Source organism: Papio anubis, chromosome 2 (genome assembly GCF_008728515.1).
Source record: "Papio anubis isolate 15944 chromosome 2, Panubis1.0, whole genome shotgun sequence".
Taxonomy (NCBI): Eukaryota; Metazoa; Chordata; class Mammalia; order Primates; family Cercopithecidae; genus Papio; species Papio anubis.
In genome coordinates this window covers 68734935-68757813 of record NC_044977.1, presented here as the reverse complement: position 1 = coordinate 68757813, position 22879 = coordinate 68734935, and the positions used below count along the sequence as shown (strand labels likewise).

Genomic DNA, 22879 nt, shown 5'->3' with positions numbered 1-22879 from the left:
CAACCACTTATAATTTCAATTAAATAACATAATTACAGTCAACAATTTTCTCCATTTCGGCAGAAAATATGCCATACCTCAACATAATTTGTCCTTACAATCCAGGAATTTAAGCAAGAGGAAAAACATGCCAGTGTTAGGAATCCACCGCTGCCTTTTCTCAGCTTATGGAATCAACTCACACTGACCTCTCATTCTACGTTCCAGCTACATGTTGGTCTTAGTAACTTAATTATTTTTTAATAACTTTTGCAGTATTAAATGATTTCGATTGAAACATAAATAAGATTATGTTCGTCTACTACTTACTAATGCCATACAGTACTCTGGGGCCAAATCCAGCAGGGCTATGCTATAGGATGCGTCTATATTATTACTGTATTTGGACTAAAAAGGATAGGTCACAGATCCTTCACAGCCTTCGAGAATGCTGTGATTATCCTAGCCAAGGGAAATAGGGCAGCTTTCTATTTCAAAAGCAATTTTAATTTATTAACACAAAACTGTTTTCTGGCCAAATCGTTCTACTGTAAAAGGTGCAGATCATCACTGAAAAGTTTTAAAATATATTTACAAACAAACCAACACACACAAAACTCATTTCAAACATATATTATGGCATAGCATGGAGAAAAGACAAACAAAATAAAAAGATACCCAAAGACCCAGAGAATAAAACACAGGTTCTCTAAGAGGGGTGACCACAGAAACTGAAGGTGCTGATTTTGTCCACTCTTTTTTGCCTTGAAATGACCTTCCAAATAAGGTGTTAGATAACCCACGTCCATAGACGATAGTGATCTAACCTTGCTGCAAATAAACCATAGAACAAAATTTAATCATTATATCACTGTGAGAAAGCCTCTGTCCATCCCCATGGAGCTTCTAATGACTGTTTTGGCAGTTTTGAGGGTAGTTATGCTTCCCAGCTCATCTATATCTCATACTGGTTGAGTAAGCTAATGGAAGTGATGTTAGTAGAATCCAATATTAATGCTCTGTATCATGCAAACCTGGACGCAACTGAATATATTATACAATTATAGGTAGCATCTAATTCCATAAGTACTAGATACTGTACCCTAAATTAATATTTTAATGAGGACGGTGAAATAAAGACGACAATCCAGGTAAGGGATCCATGCATTGTGGCCCAGCTAAGCTCCTTGCTGAAAGAGCGCCGGATTCGGGAGCAAACGGCACAGACACAGGGATTGTGACAAAAATCCGTATGCAAGCTTTAGATGCTGAGTGACACATACTGACGCACAGAGTCAAAGATGTCATCCTCACACAAGCGCCACTCGCTGTAAGCTTGAGAGAAAATGCAAGGGGAAAGATGGGGGGGCGTAGTTGCAGCGAGACCTCCAGAAAATAAACAGGGTGTACAGTTTCAAAGGCTGCAGACACAGACATTTCATTGTTCAAGCCAATTATCAGTGGAAAATAATAACAACAGATGGATTCAGAGTCACTGACTTTTCATATGCACTTCATCTCGGCGGAACAGATGATGAAATGCGAGAGCTATCTCAAAAAGGCAAAACATCTTTCAGTAAAAGAACTCTACAGTCCAGATGGGGACCTTCTAAGGCTGCTGATTATCTTCTTATAATGTTGTAAGATAGACTTACTAAAACATTTCAAGAACTGATCAGATATGATGCGTACAATGGCTTCATTATTGGAAGGAGTCGTCTCAGACTTGTGACTAAACCCGGCAGAGATTTCAATAAGGTTAGGACTGTAAGTTTCCTGTTTTCTCATCAGGGACTGCAGGTTCCAACTAAAACTGGAAATCTGTGCACAACAGGAGAATAAACCGTCGCCCAAGGATCCTATATATTTGCTCTTCTCTCATTTGAGCAAAGGAAAAAAAAAATAAACTGGAACTGTAAAAAGGACATTAAATTATTCTGAAGCATTCTGCCACAGTGTGTGTGTGGGGGTGAGGGGGGGATGGCTCCAAAGCAACTCTTTATTAAAAGCATTTGGTGATAAAATATCAGCCCTTACATGCATTAGAACATCTTAAATATCCCTTGCCACTGGTGACTGCAAAAGAGAATTTCCTTTTAGTAGGGAATAAATATAAATTTCAATGGTGGTGTAACAGCAATTCTAACAAATGTCAACCAAAACTCACCAACCTACCGTAACCCACTCTCACTCAACTTACCACCAAGTTAGGCTTGCTGATAAAACACAAGAGGTTAACCACAACCTGAGGGCTTGCTGTAAATAATGGAAAAAGTTAAATCTCTAATCAGATAGGCCTCATCCCTACTGGAATAACAATGTATCTGTTCCATGTATCTGTCTACTCATCTATCCATCTCCATCCATCCATCCATCCATCCATCCATCCATCCATCCATCACCAACTGCACATTCATAATTTTGCAAAAATTCTTTCCCTGAATTGACATGAAACATGGTCGAAATCACTGCACTAAGAAAAAAGAAAAGCTGATTCTCTCAACTATTTACTAACATTCTTAACATTTAAAAAATATTTTTATGAACACACTGTTGACTTCACAAGTTTATAACATAATTTTTTTTTTTTCTGAGCAAGGCTTTTCTTTCAAAGTACTCTGACAAAAGTAAATTCATAGCAGAACACACAGGCACGAAGAAAATATCGCCAAGGGCAAAATTCTGCAACTGCTTTAAGAAGCAAACAAGAACACAAAAGATGTGTAATACAACCATCTGGCTCTCCTCTTACTATATCAATGCCTCAACCTTATCCCCACCCCCTGAGCCAACCCACACCAATGCCACAAAACCAAATGGCTTCACTTATGTTTCCTGCACAGCAAATTTACACAATGCACAGTTAGAATGCAAAAGTTGATTTTGACACATAAACTAGCATCTTTTGAATTTTCCCCACTTCAGTGATTTTGTTGTCGTCGTTATCTGTTCAGAGTGGGACTTCTTTGAAAAACCACCAAGAACCTCACCATGATAAAGATGTTCTCATATGGACGTATCTGTTCAGCCTCAAGAGAAGTCTCCCTGAAAACCTTAATCTCTGCCATCTTGTGCTTTCTGTTATCATCAGACTTTAGATGTGGACATAAAAAAAAAAAAAAAAAAAGAATCCTAGGCTTATTCCAATTAGAACTTTTACTTTTGGGGGGCACTAAATGGTGGGTTGTTTCCCCCACTTATGATTTGAAATAACTGTGCTAATTTTTAATTACCATTCTTGCAAGTCAGCATGTTCACTGGAATTTTTCCTCATTCAGCTCAGTTTACAAACATTTACTGAGCAACTACTGTGGTATTAGAAACATGCTGGACAATGGACGATCAGAATCTATTATTTTCCCGTGTGCTGGCAGGACTTGTCTGGTACATTAAACCAGCAACTCTACAGTTTATAAAAAAAATCTTCCACATGCAGGCAGGCTGAAGCATTTTATTTACTTATATACTTATTTTTGAAGTCAGATATAACAGACATTTGAAAGTTATAGCCTGTTTGTGGGGATCTAATTGCTTCCAAAAGGTGGGAATGAATACTTTTTATGGAAATCTCTGTCTGGGTGAAACCAATAAAGCATCATAAATGCTTCTCACCAAGGGGCAACAATGTAAAAAATAATATCTTAAAAAAAAATTTCTTCACAGGCAAACTCTACTGTTTGCTTTTGTGCAGGGGCATGCTAGAGGCAGACGCTCTGTATCAGGCAAGAGTTCTCAGTTAGAATTAAGGTCTTCCAGGTGGAGGGCCACATCTGCTTTACTTCTGTTTTCTCACTGTTGCTGGTCTTCCCCCATTCCTGCGTCCCTCTCCGTGTTCCCCGATGAGACTTTGACTGGTTTTTCAAGGGGCTAACTTTTGGTTCTCTTCCGGGCGTTTCTGCCCACAGAGTCCCCTGGTTTGGACAGCAGCAATCGCCTGTAGGACACACACAGCGAATCCAGCCACCAGATGAGGAATTCTGCTAATTGTTTAAGCCTGCACTAGTGTCTGGCCACCAGTTGGCAAACACAACTCATGGCTGCCTACCAGGCCTAGGTTAACACAGCTGGAGCCAGATGACAGGCTCTCAAAGATATTCTTCCCATGGCCACATCTGGCTCTTGGCGGTTCCTAGTGCAGCTGAACTGACTCTGTTTGGTTGTTCTGGGCAAAAGTTTAGGCAACAGATAAGTCGTATTAATTTCAGTTTATGACAAAAGTATCAGAACACATACTCCATGAAGGCAGGGATTTTATCTGATTTGCACTCCCCCCAACTTTTTTTTTTTTTTTTTTTTTTTGAGACATGGTCTTACTCTGTTGCCCAAGCTTGAGCGCAGTGCAGTGGCACGATCATGACTCACTGCAGCCTGGAACTAACTACTAGACTCAAGCAATTCCCCTACCTCAGCCTCCTGAGTAGCTGGGTCTAGAGGCATGTGCCACCATGTCTAGCTAATTTTTAAATTTTTTGTAGGGACAAGGTTTCACTATGTTGCCCAGGCTGGTGTTGAATTCCTGGGCTCTTTTGCCTCCCAAAGCGCTGGGATTACAGGCATGAGCCACCGTGCAGGCCTCTTGCTTGCTGTATCCCAGTACAGAGCAGCGGCTACGCAGGGTAGGTGTTCAGTAAATACACAATGAGTGAATAACGCTAACCAGTGTCTGAGCTGAACAAAAACATTCCTGTATCTTATTCCAGCTACTCTGTTCCTACTGTTGTACGTAAAATGGCTAGCACGCTGGTGCACACAGAGAAGCCCGTGAATGGTTCTACAGCTAGATTTTATTATGGACACACTCACACTTAAGAATGTACCCATGTACATTGTCAGTATAGCTGGAAAGACCTCCAACAATCCTTCCCCTCAAATTACCCAGTCTCCCAGAATTACCCATATCCCAACTTGGTTAGTCCTTCAACTGAGAAACTTGGCAGCTCTGCGCCCACAGGGCCTGAGAGTGATCTCAAAGTAGAAACTTACCTTTCGGCCACCACCAAAGTGCCAAATGATGAGGCAACTTTTCCTGGCACCTTTTCATCCTATTTCCTTTCCCATGCCTCTCTTCCTAAATTCCCTGATATCTGCAGATCCCAGCTCCCTTCTACATTCAACTTTGACCCAAGGATAGGCTTCCCCAAAGCTCACCACCTCTCTAGCTCCCATTAGAAACACATTTAGAAAAGCCTATGTAATTTAAAACCAGGTGGGCCCCCAACCCCTTGGCTCCTTAGCTAGAAAGAAGCCCAACTTATAGGCTGTTATGTTAATAATGACCATAAAGCTCCCCTGAGTCCACCAAGGGCTTGCTAAAGGTGAAGGGACACTTGGTGGAAGCCTGGCAAGGCTGTACGCATATGCTGTTGCTTTCCGAAAAAGAAAGTTAACACTCCTAAAGCAAGAACGACTGAACAAGGCAGATGAGTTCAACAAGCTCAGCATATGGACTTCAGCGAAACAAAGGTAAATCAAAATTGAGCTAGAGGAAGCTGTTGCTGAACTCACCTCCTTTTCTATCACATAAGGCAGCAGGGTGGAGGTATAGATAATTATTTTAAGCTAAGTTTCTGAAAAGAGTTCTGTGTTCACTATGAAGAATTCAGGCTTCAAGCTCCCCTTGGAAGGAGTTGCTTACTTCATTAAAGGTAGACCAGAAGGATCAACCCCTAAAATGCCTCTCCTTCCCTGCTTCTGCTATTTGAAATTGCTTTAAAAATGAGAGAATAAGCTAGGCTCAGTGGCTCACACCTGTAATGCCAGCTATTCAGGAGGGGGAGGCAGGAGAATCGCTTGAGCCCAGGAATTCAAGGCTGCAGTGAACTAGTATGGTGCTACCGCACGCTAGCCTGGGCAATAAAGTGAGACACTGTTTAAAAATGAGGGAATTGGAGAGGCATGGTGGCTCAGGCCTGTAAACCCAGCACTTTGGGAGGCCAACGCAGTTGATCACACTTGAGGTCAGGAGTTCGAGGCCAGCCTGGCCAACATGGTGAAACCTCATCTCTACCAAAAAATACAAAAAAATTTAGCTGGGCATGGTGGTGCTTGCCTGTAGTCCCAGGTACTCAGGAGGCTGAGGTGGAAGAATTGTTTGAACCAGGGAGGCAGAGGTTGCAGGGAGCTGAGATTGTGCCACTGCACTCCAGCCCAGGTGACAGAGTGAAACCTTGTCTCAAAAATAATAAAATAAAATAAAATAAGGGAATGTCTTTGTACAATTGCACAATCACAAAGAAACATTAAAATAATTCTTTAAAAAGCAGTAAAACAGGCTGCAAATGATTGATATCTACCTATTCATTGGCTGAAAACAGGCTATCAAGTAAAAACAAAAACAAGCAAGTTTTGAAAGTTAGGAAATAATTTTTAAAAAGGCAAGGCTGAGGTTGTACAGAACAAGTGTATTTCTTAATGCATCCTTGGGCTGCCTCACCTAAAACTAAGTATTACAGAATATAGTACTATACAGTATACTTTAGACTAGAATAGTTCAGAATTTACAAGCATGGATTCAAGTACCCAAGTTCAAAACTTAGCTCTGGTGCTTACTGACCTTGTGAGCTTAGGCAAGTTACTTAAGCAATCTGTCCCTCAGTGTTCTTATCCATAAAATGGGCTTGCTTACAGTGCATTATTTGCTTTTGGAGAATAAATGCACTGACAAGAAGAAGTATTTAATAGTGTCTGGTACAAAGTGAATGCTCAAAGAAATGATGGCTGCTGTTATTATAATCAGGGATGACAGAACTTAAATAAATCTAAAACTTTCTACACTCATTTCTGCCATCTCTACAAGTTGTTAAAAATAGCCGGCTGGCTGGGCATAGTGGCACATGCCTGTAATCCCAGCACTTTGGGAGGCTGAGGCAGGTGGAACTCAAGGTCAGGAGATTGAGACCATCCTGGCCATCATGGTGAAACCCCACCTCTACTAAAAATACAAAAATTAGCTGGGTGTGGTGGCACGGGACTGTAATCCCAGCTACTTGGGAGGCTGAGGCAGGAGAATCGCTTGAACCCAGGAGGTGAAGATTGCAGAGAGCTGAGATAATGCCACTGTACTCCAGCCTGGCGAGAGAGCAAGACTCCATCTTAAAAAAAAAAAAAAAGTCTGGCTGTCTGCCATGCTACAGGCTGGAAAAATAAAAGAGAACGTGTATCAGATTTTAAACTTCTTAAGAATATAGTGCTAAAATAAAATCAAAGTACTTATTTTTTCCCCTCAATATTAGTTGGAGAATCGCAGATGTAAGATTGGGGTCTCACCTACCTCAGTGGAGGCAAGTCATTAGTTACAAAAAAGCTACAAGCCAAGGTTAGCCTTGGGGCTGCCTGTCCCACCAACTACCAAAAAAGACTTGGGGGAGATGTTCAAAGAAGGCAGGAGGAGAATCCAGCCTGAAACCCAAAGGCATTGAAACACATTTTCTTGTACTTTTCAAGTCTGTGCATATAGATTCTGTTACTGATTTAGGATCTTAAACAGTTTGTTTATTTTTTAAATGCCTTTCAGCTCACCTTTAATAACATGTTTCTTTGACTTGGCTGAACTATGCCTCAGAAGAATTACAAGCGGGAATAAGGCTGGGTAAAAGGTTCAGTGAACTAATCCACACCTGGTCCATGTAAAAAAAAAAAAAAAAAAAAAAAAAAAAAAGGAAAGAAAGAAAAAGAAAAGAAAAAGCTCATATTTTCCATATAGAAACAAGCTCCTTTATATGAACCAGCCTTTTATTTAATTGCTAAGGCACTTTCCACACCATACAACCTTTCATGTCCTTCTTCACTTCGGTGGGGAAACGGCACAGAACCACTTTCCAGCCACACCAGGGTGCTTTATCAGCGACAGAAATTAATACTCCTATTAATAATGATAGCAAGCACAAACCTGATTCAAAACTGGAAGTGGTAGGTTCACTTAAGCAAAAATTCCCTGGCCAAGTTTTGCCAATAAAAAAAAGACAAGGACGTCCCCTGAGAACAGATTTGGGATAAACTGCGACAATCTCTTCATCAAAATTCAAACTTTTTTCTGCTTCAATTGTGTGACCCAGACTACTAAGTGAAAGGAATAAGGCATGGATGGGGAAAATCTTGAATGAGAGAGAACAGCAAATATTTTAGAGCTAAAAGGTGCCTTTGAGAGGTCCAGGCAAGCCACACCCCTGAGAGGGGACTCTGTGTGACCAAGGTCACGCAGGTGGTGGGGACGAAAGCAGGAACTCAAGCCTATGACTCCCAATTCATGGGGAAAAGCAATGGCTACAGAATATGGTCCCTGGGAACATCAGTCATGTTAAGAGGAGATTTAAGAGCAGGATCCTGTGAACAGCAAAGAGGCCAGAGAACAGAAGAAGTCGTGAGTGTCCCACAGACTGTGCCAGCCCTTTGCATCTGAAGTTGGACTTGAACAAGCTTTACTTTCTCCTATGAAATCCTTCACTTCCAGGCCCCAGGTATCTTCTATTTGCCTCTTAGTTTTGTTCACAAGAAAATTCTTTTAACCAACTCTGGTTTGAAGTAAGTGGAAAAGGAGACACTTTCACACTTTCGTTAAGAAGCAGCAAAGTGAAGTGGAGAGATCATTTAATTAGGAGGCAAGAGAGGGCGACTCTGCTCCTGGACCCACCAGTAACTCAGCTAGGATTTGGGAAGCCCCTTCTCTTCTCCAGACCCACCCAGGCTCCTCAGTGGTACAAGGAGGGGTACTCAGGGATGGTATTTAATTGCTACAGACGGGTCACCTGAACAAGGTGTTAAAATGCTGAAACACTTGTGTACTCGCTGGGAAATGGCCCTTGCCCCCAAGCCTCCTGAGCACACCCTTGACCAGCACCCTGGACTTCCCTGCCTTCTCCACGGCATGGTGAGGGTTTCCCAGAGCCCTGCTCCAGAGCTAGAGCTAGTGGCCATTGGGATGACCACGGCTGTGCTGTATCTGTGAACTACTGTGACCATCACCCCCAGATGCTCTGATAGGTCCCTTTCCAAGGCTAGATGCAAGGACTACCAGGGCCAGCGAATGCCCCAGAGAATGCCACCAGCTGGGGTCCACGTGGGGCCCAGCAAGAGACAGAGGGGTTGGGACAAGCACAACAGTGGATCCACCAGAGAGCTGCCTTCCTCCCCAAATTAATTCCCTCACTTGGGGCACCCAGATGTGGGCCTGTAGGAACGAGGCAGGTCAAAGGAATTTTCTTAGGGCAAATTCTTTTTTTTTTTTTTTTTTTTTGAGATGGAGTCTTGCTCTGTCGCCAGGCGAGAGTGCAGTGGTGCGATCTCGGCACACTGCAACCTCTGCCTCCCGGGTTCAAGTGATTCTTCTATCTCAGACTCCTGAGTAGCTGAGACTACAGGCGCCTGCCACCACGCCCAGTTAATTTTTTGTATTTTAGTAGAAATGGGGTTTTACCATGTTGGCCAGGATGGTCTCGATCTCCTAACCTCATGATCCACCCGCCTCGGCCTCCCAAAGTGCTGGGATTTCAGGCATAAGCCACTGCACCCGGCCAGGGCAAATTCTTAGGGCTAAATTTGCTTCCAAAAACTGGAAAGAAATATACCATTGTGAAACAACTCTATAAGTAAAATCCTCAGCTCAGAGGGAACCCAATCCGACATATGTAATCAAATTATATTTACCATGGAAATTCTAATAGCTCCTACTTTCTACTCCACTTTTACTGCCCTCTAGGAAAAGGAATATTTTACTATCCTGTGTTCCAAATTTCCACCAGAGGGTTGAGGCATTATACGTGCTGAAATATATAGGAAAGGAAAAAAATTCCCATTATTATTTCCTTCAACCCTCTCTACCTTCTATGCCACCATTACTCAAAAGTCACTCAAACATTTTGCTGGCTGACATGACGCCATGCTGTCACTTGATCAGGTGTGGAGTACCACATGGAATGAATAAATACTTATCCACAACCACATATTAAATGGGAATTCGCACAGGCGGGCTCCGGAGACAAAGACGTTTCTATACAGAAATATTAACTAAGAATTTAAGTAAATGGCCCCACTGGAAAAAAAAAAAAAGTTCTGAAGTAGCAATATAAACTATATTTAATAGCAACAAAAAATATTTTCCTTTTGGGAAAGCAATTTGGGCTTCTAAAAGTTACTGCCTTTCACGTGACTTAGTACAGTATGCCTGAATTCTTTCATTTCCTAAAACACAGATGCTAGGCCCCAAAATTCTACTTTGTGAGAGTTAATTTTTTTTTTTTGATTAATCTTCCCCCAAATACAATACTCAAATAACAAACTATTTTGGTACCTTTCCCCCCACACACAATTGTTATTTTCTTAAATGTCTGAGTATAACACGTCCCAAAGAACATATGTTCCCGAGGAAGAAAAAAAACCGGGCTCTAGAACTAATACACAATGAAAAATAAATTTAAAGCAGCCTTCTGGTCTGACATAAGAATATAAAAATGATATGAGCAAGAACAGCTTAGTTTACATACTTTTCAGTCACAGCTGCTGCTCCAAAACCACAATACCTTTAAAATGACATTTTAAGGAAACAGATACGGCGTGGCTTTAGCCATAGTTAGATGTAGCTAACACTGAATTAAAGGGGCTTTTCTTTTTATACACACACTTTATATAACCCTGTACACTGGCACAATTAAGAAGAGTAAGTCACTTTTAAATAATGTAGTGATAAACGGAATGAATTACAAATAATTCTACTCAGCAAGTTTTTTTTTTTTTTTCTCTCCCTTCTTTTTCCTTTAAAATCGCCAGACTCAGGCATAAAAATAGAGTTTCAGGGACAGGAGGAACAAGTCCCCTCTTCTTGGTTAATATTTAATTGGGTGCTAAAGATTTCTTGGAGAGGACCTCTGTACCTCCAGTGACAGGCATACAAGAGGCTCCTATCTCTGCAAGAGATGCAGGCACTTCCCTGAATAAACGAAAATAACATACAATTAAATCAGACTATTCAATTAATAAATTACTTTGGTGGACCTTGCAGGCCAAGTCCTATTTAATTACATAATTTTAAAAATATTTGCACATTGCAATCACCGAAATTGGCTTTGAGGTTTCATAATACACACTTAACACTTGAGTTAAAGAACAAATTTATTTAATAAATGCAGGCCTAAGTGCTAGAAGGCCGTACCACTCTAACTGCAAAATCACTTAGCACATCCTCAGAAAAAGCAAATAAACTTTTTCACTATTTAGACGTGGGCTGCTGTTGAATGTCAGGAGAAGCTGGCTGATTTTTTTATGTTTTCTCTGTCATGTGTTGCTTGTAAATCTAACCATTCTGAGAGGTGATTAGAATAGAGCTAATGGACAAAATGGTTCCAGTTAAAGATAACTTAAAGATAAACTAAGGTGGAAGATGTCAAAGTCCTGGTAGTAAAAACCTCTTCAGAGTGAAACAAAGAGAAGTCGTATTAACTCCCCATTTTTCACTTCTTGGAATACCAAAATACGCCATAAATTAACATGGTTACTGAGCGTAAAGATGTGTTCCATTAGGAAAGCACACACAAATTCAGGGGTGAGGAGGACATTCATAAACAGAATAGAATTACAGGGTACCCCAAAGAGGGCAGAAACATTTCAAAGTGTCTCTATTCTCTATAGTTGTACTGGAAGTCGTGATTTTGCCATTAACTGAAGTTTTCTAGAAAACCACTTGACCGCTTTACTGCCACAACTTTTTTTTGGATAGAAATCTTTGTCAAACACATATATTTTCAAATAACCATTTGCACACTTTATACCCACAATGGCCTCAGAGTTTTTGAGCTGGGTGGGCTTGACTCTCTTTACACTAAAAGCCCCCATACCATCACAATAAGGGTTACCTTTGTTGTTGTTTGGGGGTCTTCTCCTTAAAGATTTCTGTCAGGCCGGGCGCGGTGGCTCAAGCCTGTAATCCCAGCACTTTGGGAGGCCGAGATGGGCGGATCACGAGGTCAGGAGATCGAGACCATGCTGGCTAACACGGTGAAACCCCGTCTCTACTAAAAAATACAAAAAAAAAAAAATTAGCCGGGCGAGGTGGCGGGCGCCTGTGGTCCCAGCTACTCGGGAGGCTGAGGCGGGAGAATGGCGTGAACCCAGGAGGCGGAGCTTGCAGTGAGCTGAGATCCGGCCACTGCACTCCAGCCTGGGCGACAGAGCCAGACTCCGTCTCAAAAAACAAAAAAACAAAAAAAAAAAGATTTCTGTCATATATATGAGATCGAGCCTGCTGTGTGCTTTCATTTGCCTGCTTCTAGAAACTTCTGTGCTAAATTCTCAAAGCCTCTAAGTTGCTACTACTATGCTAACTATGAATTCAGAATTCATAGTTCTGAAATTGAAAAAAATTTTAAATAAAACTGAAAAAAAAAGATTCTGGTGTGACTTTATAATCTGTGTTCAGTGATGAAACAAAAATTCTTTTCACAGTCTCATAGCCCCCTACTCTCTCCTCCCTTTCAGAAACTTCTGGAAAGAGCTGCTATACTCCCTGTCTCCACTTACTCACCTTCTAAACATCCTGCAGCCCACACCATGCCACTGAAACCTCTGTGGCCAAAGTCATGAAGTTTTCAGTCCCTTTTTGTTTGGTCCATGGGCTGCATTTGGCAGAGCGCACCCTCCCTTCTTCTCGAGCAGTTCCCATTTCCAAGCAGTCTGCCTGTGATGTTGGCTCTCCAGGATCTACAACCTTCTTCAGCATCCTATTCTCCGCCAACCTGGTTCTTCTTCTTTGGGTCTTCCCTCAGTGAATGCTACCACCACACGCCTAGCCAATGGGGCCAAACACTCTGCAGGCACATTCGACTCCTCCACCACATCCAACAACGACATTCACTCCATTCTCTTTCCTTCACCCTGACCGACATTCGCCAGCCCACACAAGGGTGCCTCCAACGACTCTGCAATTTCCTTGTGAAGGCTCATTCCTGCCTTTGGTTTTGCTCTCCTCAAACCTATCCATGGGGAAGACAAAGTCATCTTGCAAAATGTGAATGTACAACGTTCCATCAATTCCCAGATAGCTTCCCCAGTCACATCTTAAAATTTTTGACATTAGGATGCATCTCAACATTGATGTGGATGCTTAACGTTGCTCGCTTCCTCACGCACATCCCATCCCAGCTGAACAATTTCTTAGCTTTCTAAGGCCCGGAGGGTCAAGGGGAAGCGTCTAGAGGTATTCAAAAGGCTGTGCTGGATGTCAGCCACTGCTTGGTCCTCTGGTCGAACTTTCTTTGCGGCTCCGGGACCACCATTCTACCACGGACAGGCACTCACATACACACCCTGTACACTTTTGTCTCTGCACAGATCTAGCCTAAGCCGCTGCACAGATCTAGCCTACCCTCGTATTGTTCTGCCCTCTTTCACCTAAGAAATCCCACACATTCCATATAACTCAGGCACAAATGCCACTTCCTCCAAGAAGCCCTCCCTAACCTCTCTTTAGATCAATGTCCCTGTTATCTATTCCCTTTGTATACAGTACTTGTCCCAATATAGGCATGAGTCCATTTTATTATAATGGTCTATTTAATCAATCGTTTCTCTTGCTAAGCTGTATCCCAGTCTACAAAAGGCACTTAATAAATCTTGAATGAATAAAGTAAAAGTTAATGAATTTCAGTAAACAATGTTAACGGCAACAATTTTTCCTTCTTTGGTTACTTCATAAAATCAGCTCTTCTCCATGTTCATTCCTCTCCCTACTACCATGGTTTAGCAACACGCGACCAAGCAGACCGAGTCTGCATAGTATTTGTTCATACCTCTGAAGATATAAGAAATGTATCACAGCTGATATTTATGTGAATGACTGAGATATAATTTGAACAAAAACCTTTCCGCTCCCTTGAAGTAAAATCATCTTATTGTTCATAATACAGTGCAAAGGAAATAGAATGAGCAAGGAAGCCATAAGAATTTAATCAAGTTGACTTCTTATAAATAAGAATTGAATTCACTATGCACCCCTAATTACCCTCCCGCTACTAACAGTGTCCTAATTTAGACTGCACCGGAAAAAAAAAAAAAAAAAAAGGAAAAAAAAAGCTTTCAGATTATAAGATGATTTTGCATTAAGGTCTCTGATGAGCCTTTAGTGCCATTCCCTCTCCTGGGCTGTGGTCTGCTTAACTTCAGCTTTAATAATATCACGCTTCCCACTTCGACAAAACCAAACTTTGCAGTCGGCCTTCAAAACAGTGTGGAAGAAAGAGTTGTCAGGGGCCAATCCAGTGACCTCTAACCCTTGGCAAATTTGGTAATGGTGTTAAGACAAGAAACCTGGTATGAGCCAGCCATAGCCCCAGACTCAAGAAATGGTGTCATTTAAGTGACCACAAGATAAAAGCCAGCCTCTGGAAATGTGAGATGGCCAGATGGGCTATATACAACACGTAAGACCACAGAACATTTTCTCTGGGGTTCAGGTTTTCAGAGACCCAGAGCTAAAAATATCAGAAGAAATTTCATGCTCACAATGTAATTAAAGTAACTGGCAGGCATAATTCAATATCATTTTTCTTTTTTTTTTTTTTGAGATGGAGACTCACACTCTGTCGCCCAGGCTGGAGTGCAGTGGTGCGATCTCTCACTGCAACCTCTGCTTCCTGGGTTCAAGCGATTCTCCTGCCTCAGCCTTCCAAGTAGCTGGGACTACAGGCATGCGCCACCACACCCAGCTAATTTTTTTTTGTATTTTTAGTAGACGGGGTTTCACCATGTTAGTCAGGATGGTCTTAATCTCCTGACCTTGTGATCCGCCTGCCTCAGCCTCCCAAAATGCTGGGATTACAGGCGTGAGCCACTGTGCCCCGCCTCAATGTTATTTTTCATGATTATAAACTTGGCTGAGTCACTTAACTTTGCTGATCTTCACTTTCTTCTTCTGGAAAATGGGGTAATGAGATCTGTGTGAGAGTCAGATGTGAGAATATGTGTTATACTCATAAGCAGGATTTTTATTTGTGTATGTGTAGAGAGGCGTATAAACTAGAAAAGATGAAAATTTTTGATACAACTCCTACATCATCCATTCTGTCATTTAGAAGACTTTAGGGAATACCATTCTGTGCCATATGGGAATAAAAACATGAATAAAACTAGGCCCTTGCCCTCAACGAACTCATATCAACATCTGGACTATGAAAAACAGTAGTCATTAGCCACATGTGACTTTTAAGTTTAAATACATTAAAACTAAATACAACTAAAAATTCAGTTCCTCAATTGTACCAGTCATATTTCCAGTGTCAAAAGCCACATGTGGCTATCAGCTATCACACTGGATCGTAAAAGTACAGAACATTTTTATCATTGCAGAAAGTTCTACGGGACAGCTCAGGTCTAGAGAAACAAGATAAGTACAGTGTGTAGGTACATTTTAACCTACTGTGATAGGTGACAAACTGGCAGCAGGAGAGGTTTTCTCACGGAGCCAATATCCATGAAGGATGGTAGGCTTCATTTTTATAGGGCAGAAAAGGGGAGCCAGGTGGAGCGAGGCACACAGGCAAAGGTGCGCTGTCATCAAGGGGCATTCAGAGCTCCAAGAGGGGTAAACTATGCTTGGTGACTGGCGTGTAATTATATGAGGGAGCAGTGGTCACAGAGAAGTCTGGAGAAATTAGGATCCAACTACGAAGGTCTCCCAAGCCAAACTAGAAGTCTGGACTTACTGTGGACAACAGAGATGCGGATGCAGTAGAGTGACCACTGGATGTGTTTTGTAGAAAACCAACTATGCTGACAAAGTACAGCAGTGGCGGTTACTTCTGCAGTTGGACATGAGAACTCTGGAAAGCTTCTAAAAACGCTGATGCCAGAGCCCTTGCTCCAAATGAATTAAATCCCTTTCTGGGCACAGGGCCCAACCTCGGTACTTTTTTTTTTTTTTTTTTTTTTTTTGAGGTGGAGTCTTGCTCTGTCACCCTGGCTGGAGTACAGTGGTGTGATCTTAGCTCACTGCAACCTCCGCCTCCCGAGTTCAAGCAGTTCTCCTGCCTCAGTCTCCTGAGTAGCTGGGATTACAGACATGCACCACGTCCGGCTAACTTTTGTATTTTTAGTAGAGACGGAGTTTCATCATGTTGGTCAGGCTGGTCTCGAACTCCTGACCTCATGATCCGCCCATCTCGGCCTTGGTACATTTTAAACTCCCAAAGTAACTAATATATAGTCAGGGTTGAAAACCAATGGAGATGACAAAGAAGTGAGATTGAGGTTAAGTTAGAATGAAGTAGTATAAGGAAGAGTCTACTGCCATGACCCTATCAAGAGACAGTGAGGACCCTCCCAACACAGAAACTCGGAGGATGGAGAGGAAAGGCTCATTTTGGTAGACATTTCTAAGACAGAATCAATGTGACCTACGAACCAAGAATATGACCAATAAGAGAAGAAACAAAAAGAATATAATATGATAACTTCTGTCTCAGGGCAATAAGGACCAAGATTAAGCACACGGGAAAGTGAGCAGGTTTTGGAGGGGAAGAGTGTGTGACTAGTTCAGTTTTAGATGCATTGCCTGCTGCATTCTATAGAGCACCTCGTAAAAAGGCTCCGCAGCCTGGAAGAAATATTAGACTGATTCTAAAAAGCCAAGGCCTACTGTGGGACACAGAGTAATTTTCATGAGCACTTACGCAATCTTGACAAAGTAAATATTTCCGTAAAACTTCAACCTATGGGAACAATAGCAAAGACATGCACTTTAGACATTTTGTTCTATTTCCATCTATTCCACACTGCACATTAATGACCCTATCTGCCTTGCTTCACCAGCAGGACACAGGGATCCTGCCCCCAGCTCTACCAGTTATAAGTTACATGGCCTGGAACAAACACTGGACTTGCTGGGCTTCAATTTCCTAATTATTAAAAGGAGAGGGCTGAATTAGAACTAGATGCTACCATATGGCCCTCCACTTTCAAGACTCTGAGGAGCAGAAATTCTATAATTTATAATCATTTATATCATTTATACATTAAATATATAAAATTATATATTTATAATTCATAAATACTATATATTCCTGAAATTATATTATTCAGAAAATAGATTCCCAAAATAAGATACATACATTTCCTTTTGTCTTAAAGTTAGCCATTAAAGACACACACAACATGTTGTTTAATTCTGAATACCAATTTGGTTCTGTTTTTCCTTTGCGGTATTAAAGTAAGGGGTTGCTCAAAGAATTATAAATCATGCTGCTATAAAGACACATGAACACGTATGTTTACTGTGGCACTATTCACAATAGCAAAGACTTGGAACCAACCCAAATGTCCATCAATGATAGACTGGACTAAGAAAATGTGGCATATACACACCATGGAATACTATGCAGCCATAAAAAAGGATGAGTTCATGTCCTTTGTAGGGATATGGATGAAGCTGGAAACCATCATTCTGAGCAAACTGTCACAACGACAGAAAACCAAACACCACATGTTCTCACTCATAGGTGGGAATTGAACAATGAGAACACTTGGACACAGGGTGGGGAACATCACACACCGGGGCCTGTCGTGGGGTGGGGGGAGGGGGGAGGGATAGCATTAGGAGATATACCTAATGTAAATGACAAGTTAATGGATGCAACACACCAACATGGCACATGTATACATATGTAACAAACCTGCACGTTGTGCACATGTACCCTAGAACTTAAAGTATAATAAAAATAAATAAATAAATAAATTAGTGTAAATTCAAAAAAATTTAAAAAAAAATAAAGGGGTTGCAAACTCTAAAGTCTGTTGGAACAAAGGGTCATGCTAACGAGCAAAGCAGCCCAGAGTAGAAAGGCAAAAACCTAGGCCACACCCCAGCTAAGGGGGCAGGCCGGCCATGACCCAGCTCCCACCCAGCTGCCATTTGGGAATGTGGACCCAGCGCTGCTCTACATCTATTGCAATGGCCAGAAATCCAGAGTTGCTGTAGGGTATAATCCCTTGAATTTTTTTTTTCTTTTTTCTTTTTTTTTTTTTGAGATATTGTCTCGCTGTGTCATCCAGGCTGGAGTGCAATGGCCCAATCTTGGCTCACTATAACCTCCGCCCCCCTGGTTCAAGAGATTCTCCCATCTCAGTCTCCCGAGTAGCTGGGATTACAGACATAAGCCACCACGCCCAGATAATTTTTGTATTTTTAGTAGAAATGGGGTTTCACCATGTTGGCCAGGCTGGTCTCGAACTCCTGACCTCAGGTGATTCACCCGCCTCGGCCTCCCAAAGTGCTGGGATTATACGCGCGAGCCACTGCACCCAGCCAATCCCTTGATATTTAAATCCTAGTAACCGATCAAATTATTTTAAAGTATTTTATAGACCAAACACAACAGGCCTGAGATTGCCAGCTTGTCTCATGCCCTAAAGTATGCCATCCTTCTATGGTTTATGAACCTAAAAATCATAAAACATGGATTAAAAGTAAGAAAGAGGTCCTCTGAAGTCCCTAAGCCACTTCTAACCACTGGTTTCAGTCTAAGCAAGTTTGACCAACAATACCAGCATGGCCCTTGAAGCAGCCTTTATATTAAGGGTCTATAAAGAAATCTCCTACAACTGTATTATTATTATCATTATTATTATTATTATTATTATTATTATTATTTTAGAGGTGGGGTCTCCCTATGTTACCCAGGCTGAAGTGCAGTGGCTATTCACAGGCATGCTCATAGCACACTGCAGCACTGAACTGCCAAAGCAATCTTCCCACCTCCTCCCCACAAGAAGCTAGGACTATAGGGCATGTGTCACCATATTTGGCTCAAAATGGCATTATTTTGTATGATCCTCACATCTGTGGGATTTGAATGGAGAAGAGAAAACCTGATGAATGTATTCTTTGTGTACCAAATATACAGTGGACTTTAACACTTAGTGATAAAAATGTAATGATTTACATTCTGCTGATAGCATCCATATAGCCCTCAGTGTATTCAAAATAGAAAAATACTTTATGTGGCACGCATATTACTCTCTTTCTTGCTTTCAAGCAGGAAAAAAATGCCACCAAGCTTCTCTTTTTGTTATACCTTTTTTACATGAAATATTAAAGAATCTGGTATGCATTATCAGGAAGAGGCCAAGCATACCTGGACTATGCCATTACCCTCTTCTTCAAAGCACTATGAAACATAATCTTTGGTCACCAGATCACCTTAAGATCAGTGCTACAGTGCAAATAGAGGCATTGCTAATAAAAAACAGTCTGTATTTGGAAGAGTTGCCCCGTACATACCCAATGGGGACTCAATGGGCAAGAAATCAAAGAGAAAAGCATAAAAGAGGCTCAGATGAAAAATAACAGTCCAATAATAATCATAATAAAGCTCCCAACGATGGCCAAAACAACAATAACAACAACAAAAACCTCCCGGTGACAACCTGGATTTCATGCTTATTCTGTGATGGCAGAGCTGATGGCATCCTGGCTCTCAGAACAAAATCTGCAATAGATTCTTCAAGAGATGTGTTGTGAAAAAATAGAAGGAAGGAAGGGAGAGTTTGGAGCTAGGTACTTTGGCACAGGATTTCAGTTTATATAAGCAGAATGCAATAAAATCTTCCTTGACTAAATGATCTACTTGAGAACAGCTTTCTCATCATGCTTACTGGTTGGATGTCTTAGGTGGGTAAACATTTTTTTAAGCAAACTCTTAAACTCCACCAGGAGTTGGGGAAAGGGAAGAAAAGAAAGGGTGTCAGAGTTGGGAGAGATGGGCTGTGATAGACTTTATGGTACAGAAAGGTCAAGATGAACTCTGGATGAACTGGTTTACTACAGAATGAGACAGTAATCCAAACTATAAGAGAAACAGTCAGAGCAAGTCATTAGAAATAGAAATGTGTACCAGGCACAGCATTATACTCTTCTTATCTCCATTGAACGGATGAGGAAAATAAGGTCCAGCAAGCTAACTAGTTCCAAGTCATACAGTTAATACATGGCAAAGCTTAAAGTTGAACTGCACTGCCCATTCTAGAATCCAAGGTCTTAGCCACCACGTTACGCCATCTCCCTAAGTTTGAGACACAGGGCCACACTGAACAAAAGCAAGTAAAGACCAAACCAGATGTGAGAAGAGAAAGGATACCTTCAGAAATGCTTGTGGAGGGAATCATCTGAGGCTGACTTTGATGGATCAATGAGGGAAATGGCTGGGAGGGAGGCGGTGACAGCCTTGTTGTGACTCCAAAAAGGGGAATGAGGCAGACTTACTGTACTGAATGAAACAGCCTTCTTGGCTGCAACAGAAAGGTCACTTGCAAGAGAACTGCATTGTGTATAAATATGTACCCACAAATTATGAAATCTGACCACCAATCAATTTCTTAACTTTTTTGTTGTTGTTCTTTTGTCTTGTTTTGTGGATTGTTTCTTTTTTTTCTTTTTTTTGATAGTGTCCTTCTGTTGTCCAGCCTAGAATGCACTGGCACGATCTCGGCTCACTGCAACCTCCGCCTCCTGGGTTCAGGAGATTATTGTGCCTCAGCCTCCCGAGTAGCTGGGATTACAGGTACGTATCACCACCATGCCAAGATAATTTTTGCTTTTATTTTGTTTTAGACGGAGTCTCCCTCTGTCGCCCAGGCTGGAGTGCAGTGGTGGCACGATCTCGGCTCACTGCAAGCTCCGCCTCCCGCCATTCTCCTGCCTCAGCCTCCCGAGTAGCTGGGACTACAGGCGCCCGCCACCACACCCGGCTAATGTTTTGTATTTTTAGTAGAGACAGGGTTTCAAATTGTTAGCCAGGAGGTCTCCTGACCTCGTGATCCGCCCGCCTCGGCCTCCCAAAGTGCTGGGATTACAGGCGTGAGCCACCGCGCCCAGCCCAATTTCTCCAAGTTATAAGCAGAGCAAATGACCTGCTGTAAAGGGTAGTTCAGTTTTATCATATGTAAGTATGTATGTGCACACCTGTGTGTTTACTGATGACACATTATATCTCGAGCTCAAAGTACCTCTAATCTAAGTCACTCTTTTGCTTATTATAATACGTTCTTTCAAAATAAGGTGCATTATCGGTCTATAATTTTATTACCCAGAAGTGGCAACATTTTTCTAAATCAGTAACGTTTTCCCAGGGTATTCCCCCAATCTCTCTACACATGACAGTAGGCCACATAAGCACCTCAAATATTGTCATTTAAAACTACACCAGAAAGTTTATTCATCAGCAGTAGAGAGATGTGAAATTAAGGTTTTCATTGGTGACTTAGTAGTGCTCAAGACACGTGATAAGCTGAAAAGATTGGGTGTAAACATGTTTACATTAAAGGAGGCAGAAGAATTTGGCAAACAGGCTGGGCACGATGGCTCACGCCTGTAATCTCAGCACTATGGGAGGCTGAGGCAGGCAGATCACTAAGCCCAGGAGTTCAAGACCAGCTTGACCAATATGGTAAAACCTCATTTCTACCAAAGAAATAAAAAATAAAAATTTAAAAATTAAACAAAAAGAAGCCCTGAGCACAGGTCTGGTGCCTTTTGATCCAGCTGGATTGTGACCTGATCAAGCCACTTGGGTGCAATGGCTGACACAGGTGGAATGAATGATCCCGTCACCCACTGAGATAGCCTTTCACAAAGTCTAGACCTTTTAAATGTCACAACATAGGATTGTTCCAGGGCATCAGAGAGAAGAATGTTAAAAAAGAAAAAAAATACAGGATCCTCCCCTAAAGCACTGGGAAAAAAACAGCCAGCAATAAACACATTTGCAGGTGGGTGACAGGAGAAGAACAATTATCAGAATGTGATCATGGTTTAAGGCCTAATACTTTATAATAGAGTACAGCACTGAGAAGAGTTACAGGGAAATGTCTAGGTGTAATTTTGATAACATTACCACTGGAAGAATTCGCAGCATACATGTTCCAAAAGAGTATCTACCACCAAAAACAATGTTAATATTTGATATCAGAGTAAGATGATTTTTATTAACATGCAAGTGTTCATTTGACAAGACACAGTCCTTTGAAAGAAAATAACATGCCAGACATAGTGGCTTGTGCCTGTAATCCCAGTTACTCAGAAGGCTGCAAGGTGGGAAGATCTCTTGAGCCTAGGAGTTTGAGACCAGCCTAGGCAACACAGGGAGAACCTGTTTCAAAAGAAAAGCAGAGAGAAAAGAAAACAAAGAACATGAAGTTATACATGTAATAACACGTATAACTCTTCCTCCTTCTATGCTTCAAAGCTGAAGCACACAATATCACTTCTCAGGCTGACATAAAACCAGCATTAAATTCTGTGTGATATGTACTTTAACATTCTCCTTTGCTTTCTACTTTTTCTTCATTGGGCAAAGGTTTTCTTAACTCTAAGGCACGATGATCCTACATTTTTAAGAGCATTTCTACTTTCTTGTGATTTTAATCTTATCAATAAATAATTCATTACATATAAAATATTGTAAATCACTTCTATGTTTTTATTAAACTTTTCATATAATTAAAGTGTCAAGTCAGAAAAAAACATCCTTTGAGAAGACGACAGTCCACACATTTGAGTTCAAAATGCATGGATATTGACCATAGGAATGAACAAAAATAAAGAAGTGGAAGTTAGAGGTTCAGCAAACAGTCCTATTTTTGCTGTGCTTACTTTAATCCACAAAACCTACAAAAGGGAGAAAAAATGGTAAAGAATCTGTGGACAAATTTATAACTAAAAGAAATTTGCATTAAGTGCAATTAAAACATGAGTGCCCAATAATGGTAGATTGGTTTAATAAATTATATTACATTCAGGTAGTAGTGGAATATTATGTGGCCATTAAAAATAAGGTTATGTGGCAACATTTAGTGACATGCAAAAATGTGCTTGATAAAGCCTCAGGTAGAACTTGTATTACAAAAGAGAGAGGCAGAGTTTGCA

At 41.3% G+C, this 22879-nt stretch overlaps 1 protein-coding gene across 7 annotated transcripts in view; it reads right to left on the bottom strand.

Annotated features, from left to right (window-relative positions):
* FOXP1 (forkhead box P1) overlaps nucleotides 1-22879 on the bottom strand; it is a 631238-nt gene that overhangs the window by 355189 nt on the left and 253170 nt on the right. Inside the window, exon 1 of one of the 7 annotated variants that reach the window (XM_021933409.2) lies at nucleotides 11823-11942. The exons of the other annotated variants lie outside the window; for them this stretch is intronic. The gene's annotated coding sequence lies outside the window, so the exon portion shown is untranslated. Of the gene's footprint in view, nucleotides 1-11822; nucleotides 11943-22879 lie in introns of those variants that run through there. 7 annotated transcript variants of the gene reach the window in all.